The 14461-nt window shown below is 33.6% G+C and overlaps 1 protein-coding gene across 2 annotated transcripts in view; it reads right to left on the bottom strand.

The window, feature by feature from the left end:
• The window catches only part of KIAA1958 (KIAA1958 ortholog), a 219045-nt gene that overhangs the window by 131674 nt on the left and 72910 nt on the right, over positions 1-14461 (bottom strand). For both annotated transcript variants that reach the window (XM_031942980.1, XM_031942977.1), the window contains exon 2: positions 11102-11230. The gene's annotated coding sequence lies outside the window, so the exon portion shown is untranslated. The remainder of the gene's footprint in view (positions 1-11101; positions 11231-14461) is intronic.

The following is a 14461-nucleotide window of genomic DNA, read 5'->3' as shown; positions in this document are numbered from 1 at the left end:
AAGCTGAGTAGTAAAGATGACTGTTCCTTAGGAAATATCTAATAATATCTTCAATAAAAGTTCAAGTTTGATTTTATATTTGTTTGAGAAAGACACCTAGCTAACATTTGGATCTTAGATAAATAGAATTTGAGAGCTGGTAAGGACCTTTGAGACCATCTCTTTTACTTATATCAAGTTTTGATGTCAAAGAAACATTATTTCAGAAACACAAACTTTGTAAATTCATCTTTTGATTCCTATTGATCACAATATCACAATATTGCTTGTGATAAGATGGGGTCCAGTTACTTGCTGAAAAAAAAAAAACAGATGAGATTTCTAGTCTTCAGATTTCTTTCATAGGTCCTTCTTCCTTTTGTTTTTTTTTTTCTCTCTCAAAATTATTATATTATATAGATTTGAGGATGGATTCATCAAGTATGGGGACTCCTAAAAGTTCTCTCTTTTTGGATTGTTAAGGGTCTCTTAAATACTGAATATAATAAAAAATTCTATTTTGTGATGATTTACTGCTATTTTTAAGTTCCCTATGCTATAATCCTCAGGGACAAGATCCACGGACTAAAGGCATAGCACTAAGTGATGGCTTCAGTCTGGTAATGTTTCCCCTCTTCTTTCAGTTTTTAGAGATTATCAACATAAATGACACTGCAAGAGTCAGGGTCACATCATGAGCAGAGGGCCTGAGAACCAGACATAGGAAAATTTAGCTTCAAGTGCTGCCTCTGACAGGCTGGCTGTATGACCATCAGTAGTAAATTTCTTAACATCTCAATGCTCCAGAGCACTCAACTACAACTATATATAAATTATTGTTCACTCATTTCAATTATGAGCAATTCTTTGTGACCCCATTTGGTGTTTTCTTGGCAAAAATACTGAAGTGGTTTGCCACTCCTTTTCTAGCTCACTTTACAAATGAGGAAATTGAGGCAAACAGGGTCAAGTAACTTGCTCAAGTCACACAGCTAGTAAGTTTCTAAGGTTGAATTTGAACTCATAGTCTTCCTGACTGTAGGCTTAACACTCTATCAAGGAAATTACCTACATAATGAAATCACCTACATAATGAAATCATGGGCACAAACCTCAAAACAATCTTTACAGGAAGAAAGAAATTTTAAAATCACAAGTTGAGAGTTGGAGACTTAAAATTTTTTCAACCCATGAATTTTGCTATTGAAGAAGAAACTGAGGCACTGAGAAATTATACTGATATTAGATGTAAAAACAAGATTTCAACACAGGTCCTCTGACTTCAAAGAAAGCATTCTCTCTTCTGCACTATACTACCAATGGTCATTCATTTCTAAACTATTTCTGTCTTTACAAATCAGCCACATTTGAACATACTGTGCTCAGATCCCTATATCATAATGTCATTGATCCTTTTCAAAAATGGACAAACAACAATACAAAATGTTTTTTTAATATTTCCCAACACAACTGTATCGATACACAGAATTGGAATATTGTTTGTATCTTATCAAAGAACATTTCTGATTTTTTCGCTGAACATTAATTAGCAAATGTTCCTGTATCTCAACACAGTCCACATATTGTGTTTTAAAATAGCTATTTAATATTCCATTGTGTTAGCTTGTTTAGTCATTTCATGATCTCATTTCACAATCACTGAGCATTTGAGTAGTTTCCAATATTTTCCCATCATAAATAGTGGTGCTATGAATATTTTTGCACAAATGATAGAATTTTTTCTTTATGGTTACTTCTTTTAGCTACATCCCAAAAGTTGAATTACTGGGCCAAAGGTTATGAGCAGTTTATATTTGAAGTTACATACTATCTCACTGTTCCCCAGGAACACTATACTAACCTTGCCACCTGCAAATAAACAAATTTCTCTTCTAATCATGTTGGATTATATCACTTTTTTGGCTAGTTTATCATTACTTACAATTATAGCTAGTATTTATGCAGTACTTTAAAGTTTGCAAAGCACTTTAGAGTTATCTTACTTGATTTTCACATCAATCCTGGGAGATTAGTGTCATCATTTGTCCTCTTTTCAGATAAACAGAATGAGGCTGAATGTGATTAAGTGACTTATACAAGGTAACACAGCAAGTAAATGTTTGAGAAAAGATGGGAACTCGGATTTTCCTGAATCCAAGTCCAAGACTCATGTTCAATGTGCCATCTAGCTGTGGCAAAGTAAATAAACTTAGATTAAATACTAAGTATAAACTTCCCACCAAAATTGTCCTAGGATATCCCATCCCGGTAAAAAAAAGTGACCTTGAATTCTTAAAAACTATGCCAGAAGAGTACAAATTGGCAAAGCTTTGAGTATAGAACAAGTGATGGACTGACTATATTTTTATTATGCAAGGACAGACTAGCTGTGGTTTTTGTAAAGAAGATTGAAATGGGGACTAATTGGTAATATAGCTAGGTAGATTTGGAACTAACTGGCTGAATGGACAGACTCAAAAAGGAAACTTTAATTGTTCCATGACAATTTGAAAGGAAAGAAAATTCCAGTAGCATCCCCCAGGGAGATATATGCCTTGTCCTGTGTTGTTTAAAAATTTCATCAGTGACTTGGATAAAGGCATAGATAGCATTCTCACCCAATTTTCAAATAACAGAGCTGGAAAAGATACCTAACACAGGGTTTACAAAATGATCTTGACAGGCCATAGCACTGGCCTAAAGCTAGTATGATGAAATTCAATACAAATAAATGTAAGGTCTTACACTCAGATTTTCAAAGTAATCTGTTTTGCAAGCACAGGATAGGTAAGGAATGGTTTATCTGAAAGAAAAATAAAATTCTGGGGGTTTTAATGGTTTGTAAGCTCAATGAAGACAGCATTAGAACATGGTGGTTTAAAAAACTTTGATCATTGTTTGTCCTGAGAAGAATAACTTTCAGGAATAAGGAAGGAAATAAGCATTCAATAAGTAGCTATTTTTTGCTAAGCACTATGATAAAATACTTTATAAATATTATCTCATTTAATCCTCCTAATAAATCTGGGAGGTAGATAATATTCTTATCCCATTTTACAGTCAAGAAAACTCAGAGTCATAAAGTTAGTGTTTGAAGTCAGGTCTCCCCAGTGTTTTATACATTGGATCACTTGGCAGCTTAAATGATCTTTCTATTCTGCCCTCATCAGACTACATCTGGAGTACTATGTTCACTTCTGGACACAATAATTTAATAAAGATACTGATAAAGCTGAAGAACATGACAAAGGACATAGAATGGTGAAGGAACTTAAATTCATGTTATATGAAGATAGGTTAAAGAGGAAAAGATATCCTATGGGGAATGTGATAGCTAGTCAGATTCATCTGTTATATGAGAGTTTAAACTTAATTTATTTGGTCAAAGATAGTAGAACCAAGAGCAAAAAACTTCTTTGGTCAAAGAGGAAAAAACCAGGAAATTGTTAAGAATCAAATTTAGATTTAACATCAGGAAAAGTTTAGGAATTAGAGTTGTTCAAAAGTGGAAAGGGCTACTTTAGAAATTGATACACTCTCCTTCAATGAAGCAAAAACCAGATGAACAATCTTCAACTGTGTTATTGTACAAATTTCTTTCAAGTAGAGTTTGGGCGAGATGGTTTCTGAGTTCCCTTTCCATCTAAAATTCTATGATTCTAATCTGGGAATGCCACAATCTCCATGGAATTTAATTTGCAGTTGAAATGAAGAAAAGTGGAAGGAATTATAGTTTGCACAAGTATTTCAGATTGCATCATATTTTCAGTGACCATCTATACTCAACAAGTAGTGTAAGAGGATTATACAATTAGTGTATTGAGCATATGTATGATCTGAGAAAGAAATGGGTCAATCATAAGGCAAGAGTAAAGGGTAATATTGGTAAACATTGATAAATTTATGATTTTGTTGAAGTTGAATTAAATCCAGAATGATAAGAAATATTCATAAAAGATGTTCTAAACTTTGTGACAATCATGAAGACCAAATGATACAAACTTTAAAGCACTATATATATATATATACTACTATTGTATTTAATTTATACTTTAACATATTTAACATGTATTGGTCAACCTGCCATCTTGGGGAGGGGATGGGAAGAAGGAGGGGAAAATTGGAACAAAAGGTTTGGCAATTGTCAATGCTGTAAATTAACCCATGCATATAACTTGTAAATAAAAAGCTATAATAAAAAAAAGCACTATATAAGTGCTAGCTATTATTATTTCTAAACTAAAAATACAATAGAAATAGTTATTAGATAGTGAATATAATGGGAAACTGAGGACTTCTCAGAATAATAACTGCTCCCACTCTTTTCAATTGTGAAGGATTGTGTGGTTTCTCATAAAATTATTAACCTAATTATTAATTATTATATAGATTGAACCTATAACCTAAATTTAGTTTATGAAGGTCTGATGGGTTTGGGAAAATGAAACAGAATGCTCATACTAGCTCAAGTAAACAGTTGTAAACCTTGTAAAACTGACCACCATGAAATTTAGGTCAACCATATGGGCCTGACTAGAATTTACCAAATGTGTGCTACTTCCAAGCACTAAGCAAGATAATGAGAATTAACCAGATAAGGGGAGGAGGGGAAGGAAGGGGGGGGGGGGGGGGGGGGCTGTGTGTGTCATGGATTCTTGTATTTTGTGACTATATAATCGCCTTTGACTTCTGTGGGGGTTGAGCTCCCTTCTCTGGAAAACTCCAGTGAGTGGAGTGTCCATTTCTTGTGAGATCCTAATAAAACTTCGATTCTTCACTTTGAGATATCTCTGAGTATTTTTGAATTGGGTTTGCCGTACCACATCATGGTAAATTTTCCAGTTCTATCATCCCGAATCACCATATTATTTTGCTAATTCATAGAAATAGTAGTCCATTAAACTCCCAAATCTTTTTTCCCCAACTAAATCACTTGTTCCCCATGTTGTACTTATTGATTCATGTTGAATGGATTGTTTTGTTAACCTGAGTATAAGACTCAACATTTATCCATATTAAACTTCATAGGCTTCATTCTTTCCATAGTGCCTAGTGAAGTGTTCACCCAGCAGATGTTTAATAAATGAGTACTGAATGGATGTTTAACAAGATTCAAATTTGTAAAAATACTAATTAATTAGTTTACTGAATACCTGTAACACATTAGGCACTAAATTAGCATACACATAAATTGTGCTTTGAGATAAACTTGGGAGATTCATGCAATTCTGCCACATTTTATGGTACTAATGACAATATAAAAATAATAAATATAAATACAAATGAATTTTTGGGGAAGGGATGGAAACAAGCATTTATTAAGTACTTCCTATGTGGCAGGCCCTGTGCTAAGCACAAAAAGCAATACAAAAAAAGGCAAAACACACTCCCTGCACTCAAGGAGTTTCTAATTTAATGGGGGAGATGTTATGCAAATAAATATACACAAAATAAGCTATATGTAGGATATCTAAGAAAGTGAGAAAGCAGTGGAATTAAAGGGATTGAGGAAGGCTTCTTGCAGAAAGTAAAGTTTTAGTTGGGACTTAAAGGAATCCAGGGAGGCCAGCAGTCAAAGCAGAGAAGGAAGAACATTCCAGGCAAGAGAGACAGAGAAAATGCTAAGGCTAGAGATGGAATATTTTGTTCATGGAACAGCCAGGAGGCCAATCACTGTACTGATGATTATGTATTGGGGAATAAGGTAGAAGACTAGATAAGTAGGAGGGGGCTAGCATATGAAGCATTTTGAAAGCTAAACAAAATATTTTGTATTTTTTCCTGAAGGCAATAGGAAACTTCTGCAATTTATTGAGTAAGGATGGAGTGTGTGTGTGTGTGTGTGTGTGTGTGTGTGTGTGTGTGTGCATGTGCATTGAACCTGCATTTTAGGAAAACTACTTTGGTGGCTGAATGGTGAATGTACTATAGTGAGGAGAAATTTGAAGCACTCAGGTACACCAGCAGAGTATTGTAAAAATCAAGGCAACTTTTTAATTAAGCATTCATGAAACTCTTGAAGTCCATGTAAAGATTTTTCAGGGGGTCAGTGAATATGTATAGGAAAATTTTCATCAAACTTTTACTGAAATTGAGCATACCTTCAAGTATGGAATTTTTAAAAATATTATTCTAAGAACTGATCCAAAGGCTTTCCCATATTGCTGAAGGACTCAGTTATACAGAAAAGGCTGGTCTTTATATAGGAGGTAATGGAGACCTCCAGCTGCCCTTTTATCAATCTCATTCATCAGTTCCTTTTCTGATCTTGCATTTCCTTAAAAAAATAATCCTAATACTATTTCTCAAGCACAAATTAATCTCTCCCCCAGCACCTACCCTTTTATCAATCTCATTCATCAGTTCCTTTTCTGATCTTGCATTTCCTTAAAAAAAATAATCCTAATACTACTTCTCAAGCACAAATTAATCTCTCCCCCAGCACCTAGCATTGTAGTCTATAACAGAAGTGTCAAGCCAAATTAAAATGTCAATGGGAAATGTTTTAATTAAATAAAAATATAATACAACATAGATAATGTTAATTTGTGATTTTCTATTGCAATACAGAGACAGGAATCTGTTTGAATCTGATACCTCTATTCTATAATACATGGACTTTATAAATATGTTAAGGATAGGATTGTGTATAATGCATTATCACTAAGACAAACACAGATAGAAGAAAAACCCCAAGCTTAGATTAACCCTTGTGAAGTGCAATACCCCCTGGCTAGTTCTGTTAAAACACCAAGAGGGGATCACTGGGGCTAGCTTTGACTAGAACCTTAACAGAAACCACAGAAACTTTCACCTCCCAGTTTCACAGAGGGTAAATTTTGTGGTTTGGTGTTCCAAGTCAGAGAAGAGAGCTGAAGTTAAGTTAGAGGTATCAACCGCCCCCCATTCCATAATTAGAGATGTTTAGAATAATACTTCTCATTTAAAAAGAAAAACAAACTGGCAAAGAAGAAAGAACCCAACCATAGAAACTTACAATGGGGATAGAGATGACTGGTGTTCATCTTCAGAAGAGAACATTTGAAGTCTACTCCAAAGAGGAACATTAAAATAGCTCCCTGCCCAGAGAGAATTTATAGAAGAACTAAAAAAAAATTTTTAAATAAAATGAGAGGGGCAGCTAGATGATGTAGTGGATAGAGCACCAGCCCTGAACTCAGGGGACCTGAGTTCAAATTTGATTCAGACACTTAACACTTTCTAGCTGTGTGGTCCTGGGCAAGTCACTTAACCCCAAATGCCTCAGCAAAAATAATTAAATAAAAAAAAAGGAAAAAAAATGAGAGACATTGAGGAAAAACTAAAAACTAAATAAATAAATAATAAAAATAACCATCCAAGAAAAACAAAATGATTATAGGAAAAAAAGTTAACCAACCAGAAAAGGAGATACAAAATCTTTAAAATGAAAATAACTTTGAAAATTAGAATTGGGCAAGAGGAAGCCATTGAAGCTTATAAAAGACCAAGAAATAACAAATAGAATATAAAGAATAAAAAACAGATCAGAATGTAACATATAAGAAAAACAACATATCAAGAAGAGAAAATGTAAGAATAATTGGAGTACCTGAAAAGGCACTGTATCCAAAAAAAGAACCTTGACATACTAATGCATACTAATCCAAAAAATTGTCCTGCAATGACAGAACAAGTGGAAAGTAAAAACAGAAAATGTCTACTGATCGCCACTTCAAATAGACCTTTGTGAGAAATACATGGAATATTATTCCCAAACTTTGAGACCTCCAGATCAAAGAGAAATTTTTGCAAGAAACAAGAAAAAAATTTGACTATGTTGAAGCTACAATTAAAATTGTATAGGATTTATCAGCATCCACAATAAAAGACTTCAGGTCCTGGAATCATGTATTCCAACAATCAAAAGAACTAGGCCTGTGGCCAAAATATCATACACCCAAAATCATACATACTATTGAATGAGAATAAAAAAAATTCAATGAACTTGCAAATTTTCGGGACTTTCTTTCAACCAAACATGAATTCAATAGAAAATTTAACATATATGAGCCAAAATCAAAGATCAGTTTCAAAGAATTTAAGATGGGCAGATTACATTTTTTACATGGAAATGTGTACGATATGTTTAAGATTGACATTGAGCAAATGAGCTCAAAAGAAAGACTAGGGCAAAGCTTAGTATGATCTGACTTTAAAAAAAAAAAAAAAAGTAAAACTGCCTGGGAAAAGGTTATAATAGTTATTATATCATACAATTGAGGTGCAGAAGAAGAATAAACACAGAAGCTTTAGAGGAGGGAGAAGATCTCATAGTTCTGAAAACTTACTTACATCAAGAATGGGTTATTAAATAGGTAATACTACATATATACCAAACTCTTTAAAGAAATAAGGAGGGAGAGATAAGGAGAGGGATGGGCAGAGGAGAAAGCAAAGGGTGAGAGAAAAAGATAAGGTAAGGATCCATTGGTGGGAAGGAAGGTCAAGTAATAGCAAGGCAAGTTAAGGAACAGAATTAAAGCAGAAGTTAAGCAGGAAAAAAGGAAAAAAGAGATATACATAGATAATACAACAAGGATCAGGAATAGAATTTATTAGAAAAAGAATGCAGCTAGTAATCATTGATCTTAGACCAAGTCAAATTTAAAATTCAATCAAGAGAGATCTATATTATATATCAGTCATATTAATATTGTTTTAGATGCATGTTTACATGTGAGTAAAGGCATATGTGTGTATGTATGTAGATATATATATGCATGTTACTGTATATGTGTGTGTATAAATATATGTATGTGTGAGTGAGTCTATGGGAGGGTATGAATATATATGTATATCTGTGTATGCACATGTATTTGTATCTCTCTCTCTCTCTCTCTCTCTCTATATATATATATATATATATATATGTGCTTAACTATAGCCTACTTGGGGGAGATGAGGGGATAAAAGGAGGAAAAAAAGAATAAAGTAAAAAAAATTATGCAGCAGAGAGCAAAAGAACAACTTACAAGGAAGCAAAAAAAAAAAAGTACACTCATGAATATGACGTCTTCTACTATTATACATCCTTTCTTGAACTGGAAATTTATTGTTAAATATTTTGAATACTCCCTAATATTCTGCTGGGCACATGAAAATGTTCTGTTCTGTTTTGTTTTGTTTTATTCTCCTTTTCTGTTTTTCTTTTTTTTCTATTCTCTTTTTTCGATAAAAGAAAAAAAAGATAATACAAGAAGGTCTTGAATACAAGGCAGAGTTGTGAACTTTTCAGACAAGCAATTCTCAAAGTATGTCCCAAGGACCCTTGAGGATTCCTGAGACCCTTTCAAGGGACCAAATGATCAAAACTATTTTTATAGCATTATTAACATGTATTTACCAATTAAAATACTACTCTTTTTTCAACTATATTACCTATGAGGTAATATAGGCTGGGTTTTTTTTTTAATATACTTTAACCAAAACAACAGGATGGCAAAAGATTGAACATAGAATCAGATATGAATATCCAAATTTCTTCTATTAGGGTTTACAAAAAACATATGAAACAATGCCATGTTTTCCATTAAATTTTTTGTCTTGGAAAATAGTTATTTTTCATTAAAATGTTATTTGTGTTAACATGTAATGGATTCATTTTTGTTTTACAATAAATTAATAATCAGTTTAAATTTCTAATATGGTATATATCTATAGGTATAATTACTATAAATAACAGCTTTTTGGGGTCTTCAATAATTAAGAGTATAAAAAGATCCTCAATAATATAAGCACACCAAGTTCAACCCCCTCATTTTACAAATAAGGAAACTGAAGTTGAGAGAGATTAAGTGACTTGACCAAGGTTCACATGCTAATGTCTGAGGCAGATTCTAACTCAATTCTTCCTGACTTCATGCTCTAACTGCTATGTCAATCAGCTGCTTTAAGATTATTCTTAAACTGGAATTAAGAAATGACCTTATCATGATATTAAAATAATGTAAGTAAATTATAATGGGGAGGGGCAGGAAAAGGGAGAAGGGACTGTGCAACTGTGCAACAATGGAAAAAGAATGTGAAAAATGTTACAAAGCAAAATCACTAGGATTTGGTGACTGATTGGCTATAAGAAGTAAAGAGAGATGAACATCAAAGATATGGGAAACATTATGAATGTGAGAGAAGATATCATAGACAAAATTCATGAGATAAAAAGTAAAAGCAGAATTTCAGAATGGTGATTAGATTATGAGTTCCTTGAAAGCAGAACCTTTTTTTTTGTTGTTGTTTCTTTTTGTATGCCCAGAATTTAGCATAGTACCTGGCACAGAGTAAGCACTTAACAAATGATTACTGATTGATTAACAGTTTTGAACCTATTGAATTTGAGGTATTGGTAAAAGATGAATTAACACAGAACTTACATTATAATTGACAAAAACACCAATTTTACTACTAAAATTTTAGTTTGGTAGCTCTAAAATTTTCTTGGGTGAATTATATTATTCACTGAAGGTATATCTTCTAAGCAATCACTGTTAAAGAATTCGAAACATAAGGCTTTTCCATTCTCTCTAATAACTAATATCCACTAAGTGAAAGTTTTAAAATTAATTCTACTAGAACTTTCTGTGTGTGTGTCCCCATATCCTCTCCAACACTTTGTTGCATAGGAAGGTATATAGCAAATGCCAATGCTCTTAGGAAACAACATAATGCTAGCCCACAAGAATACTAACCCTGAATTGATTAGCAGGGTCTGGAAATAGCAAAACTTTTATCAAAGTTGCTACTTAACAAATTATTCTGGCAAGTTTGCTAATAGGGCCATTGTGCTGAGTCTCATAACCTTTTCTTTTCCAAATAGCACCATCAGGATTCTTCAGTGCAGTGTGGTTAGACTACTTTTGCTGAGTGATATTATATATACATCTCGATTCTTTTCATTATTTATTTCTTGACTTGCTTTTTGAAAAGATGATTAATATAATACATAGATGAATAATTTTGTAGGAGCCCTCTGGCTTTTAGATACTAAGTCGTAGGGATTTTACACAATGACACTAAGTTCACCACATAGTTAATTTTCACCACATATCCATGATATTTCAGACATTTGATGTTTAAAACTCACCTGGAACAGCAGTTGTAGTGGGTCTCACCAAGTTACTCTTTTCTTAATAAGCCAAAGAGCATATGGTGGGTTACACGATTTACTCTGGCTCCATAACCTAGGACTGGATAACCAGGACAGGCAACCCTCCTAGTTGAAAATAAAAGAGTTAATTTAGTTTCCATCCTCTAGTTTCAGGCATCAACCCAAGTAAAAGTTACTATTGCATACAACCCCACCTTCCAACAAATGAGGTTATAATTTTCTAGCAAATTTTTAACTTGCTTTTGGTTAGTTCAATATTTTCTCTTCTTTTTTATTTAACTCACTTAATGCTTTTTTAATAATAGCTTTTAATTTTCAAAATACATAGAAAGATAGTTTTTAAAATTAACCCTTGCAAAACCCTGTATTCCAACTTTTTCTCCCTCCCTCCCCTACCCCAGACAGCAAGGAATCCAATATATGTTAAATATATGTAAGTCTTCTATACATTTTCCACTTTTATCATTCTAGACAAGAAAAATCAGATCAAAAAGGGAAAAAATGAGAAAGAAAGAAAAAAAACAAGCAAACAACAAAAAATGCAAATACTATGTTGTGATCCACATTCTGTTCAATTATATACTTTAGTACTTCCAAAAGCATTTTAGTATCTAAATTTATAGATGACTGAGGTACAAAAGAAAAGAAAATCAACTTTTCCCCCTTTGATTGCTTTTAAATTAAAATCTGAATATTACTTACTCCATCAAATTTATAATCTTCTATGCAGCTTTCAAGGCCCTCCAAAATCTATTATTCAAACTTCTCCCATTTTACTTCCATTTTCTGATATCCACCCTACCTACTGGACAGGTAGTCTTCCAGCTGTCTCTAAGAACCTGTTAGCATTTCCTCCTTTATATCTTCATTACAGTTCTTTCCCTCACTAGGAATGCTCTTTTTTTTTCCTCCACTGATCCAAATCCTATCCATCTTTTAAGACCCAGTTAAATCTCACTTCCTCCACAAAATATCATTTGACCACTGCACCAACATAGATATTACTCATCGAACTGCTGTTTCTGTGATTTCTAACACACAACTGAGATAATCTAAAGGAAGAACAATTTCTAGTTGTGTCCTGAGTTTAAGTAAGAAGATGTCTCATGGAAAACACGGGTGTTTTTGGAAGAAACTAGCCCTCAAGATAAGGTGAGAAGACCTTGAACCCATAGCATTTTAGAAGTGAGCCTCTGGGTAGGAAAGAGAATAAGGACATGTCAGGCAGATAGCTGTATGAAAATAAAAGTTTTAGCCAGAAACAAAGTAGGTTATAAGAGGTAACCCAATGTATGAGATTTAGCCTTTGTAAGTGTAGTGAAAACAGAAGTATGGAGAGATAAACTGACCATAATGGCTACATGACTGGACCTAGAAATTGCTTAATATTAGTACATAATTGTTTGTAGTTTTGAATTTTCATTTTGGTAATAGGTACTAGCCTTATCTCTTCCACTAGACTATAAGCCCTTTGATGAGAGGCAGCAGGAAAGAGTGGAATAGTGAGCAGGACCTGGAGCCAGAGCACTGGGCAGCTAGGTGGCATGGTGGATAGAGTGCTGGACCTGGAGTCGGGAAGATTCATCTTTACGAGCTCAAATCTGACCTCAGGCACTTACTATGTGTTTCTTGGCAAGCTACCTTACCCTGTTTGCTTCAATTTTCTCATTTGTAAAATGAATTGGAAAAGGAAATGGCAAACCACTCCAGTAATTTTTCTAAGAAAACCTCAAATAAATCCGTCAGAGTAGGATGTGACTGAAAACTACTGAACAACAATACTGAAGCTACCAAAATCAAGATTCAAGTCCAAAGTTTGATATCTATTGGCTTGTGATTCTAAGCAAGTTGTTTAACCATTCAATGCTCTAGACAACTCTCTAAAACTTGTTTGTTCATTTCCCCCTACACCAATAATAACACAGATTGTATCCTAGTCTATCCTATACTTCTATATCCTTCCAAACAAGCAACCACATAGGTACTGTAATGCTTTGTTCATTAACATCTGAGCCTTTCTACATGGTATGGACTCTGGAAACTTGTACAGTCAATATCCCTCCTATTTCAGTCTATCTATCAGCTTCAGTTCTCATTCCCCACCAAAATCACTGCTTCCACTCATAAAGCAACTATGCTTTTTTGAATGTCATCCTCACTATGTCTACTAGCATTTATTAAGTATCTACTTTGTTCCAAGAAACATGCTAAGTGCTGGAAACGAAAAGAAAGAAAAATAAAACAATCTAAGAAGCAAAGGTTTCTTGCGGAAAGTAAGACTTCAGCTGAGACTCCACAAAAGCCAGGAAAGTTAAGAGGCCTCAAAGAAAAGGAAAGAGTACTCAGATATGGGGACACAGGCACAGGGCAGCCAGGAAACATGCTTGGAGTAAAGAGATAGGAGATGGGGTTTCTTGTCTGAGGAAAAGGCAAGGAGGTCAGCATTGCAATCCCAGAGTATATGTGGAGGGGTGTAAATTTTAAGAAGACTGAGAAGGTAGGAAGGGGGCACATTATCAAAGGCTTTAAAAGTAAAACAGGATTTTATCCAGAAATTAACTCTTGATCTTAGGGCCAAGACATGAAAATGAGAAAACAACTCTTTACTATAAAAGCCAAATAAATTAATATAATTTACCACATGAATTTTCTTTTTTAAAAAAATTCTCTCTTTGAAAGGAGGAGGGAGAAAATTAGGATCTCAAAAAAAAATGAACATTTAAAAAAACTGATGATTTTCATCTATATATTTTTGAGTCTTAGTTACTCCCTTGGTTATTCCCTCTCTAAAGAAAATTTAGCTTCTCTGAATATACTCTACTAAGGGAAAATGCTTAAAACTCCCATTAAACCCTCTCCTTTCATGTACACAGTACTTTTATAACTACCCTTATCACCTATTTATACACTCTGAAAGAAAAAGAACAAAATTATAGAGTATTTTCAATAATAAGTTGAATGAAGTTGGTCACAGCCACTGTAATTTTGGGTGAGGTACTTATTCTCTCCAAACTTATAAAAGTTCTCAGCTTTTTGCAGATTTAAACCTATCTATTACCAAGGCAAAGAAAACAGAAAAGGAACAAACTAATACCTCAATGATTTTTTTACTTATCTGTGGATAGGCTGAATCCTTCCCCCTCTCAAGAGATCTTCTTAAGTCCTGGGACTAACTGATTTGGTGTTCCAAGTACCCAGTACAGTGCCTTGCATACAGGAAGTTTTTACTAAGTGCTTAAATTGAATTAAATTGACCTGCAGGGGATAAACTGTTCTAATGGGCAAATTTTTTCAGATAAATAATCTGTCATTAAGCTTCTTTTAACTCCTTATGAT

This window comes from Sarcophilus harrisii, chromosome 1, assembly GCF_902635505.1.
Source record: "Sarcophilus harrisii chromosome 1, mSarHar1.11, whole genome shotgun sequence".
NCBI classification, from domain to species: Eukaryota; Metazoa; Chordata; class Mammalia; order Dasyuromorphia; family Dasyuridae; genus Sarcophilus; species Sarcophilus harrisii.
Note: the sequence above shows the minus strand (reverse complement) of the source record. Positions and strands in the feature narration are given on the sequence as shown.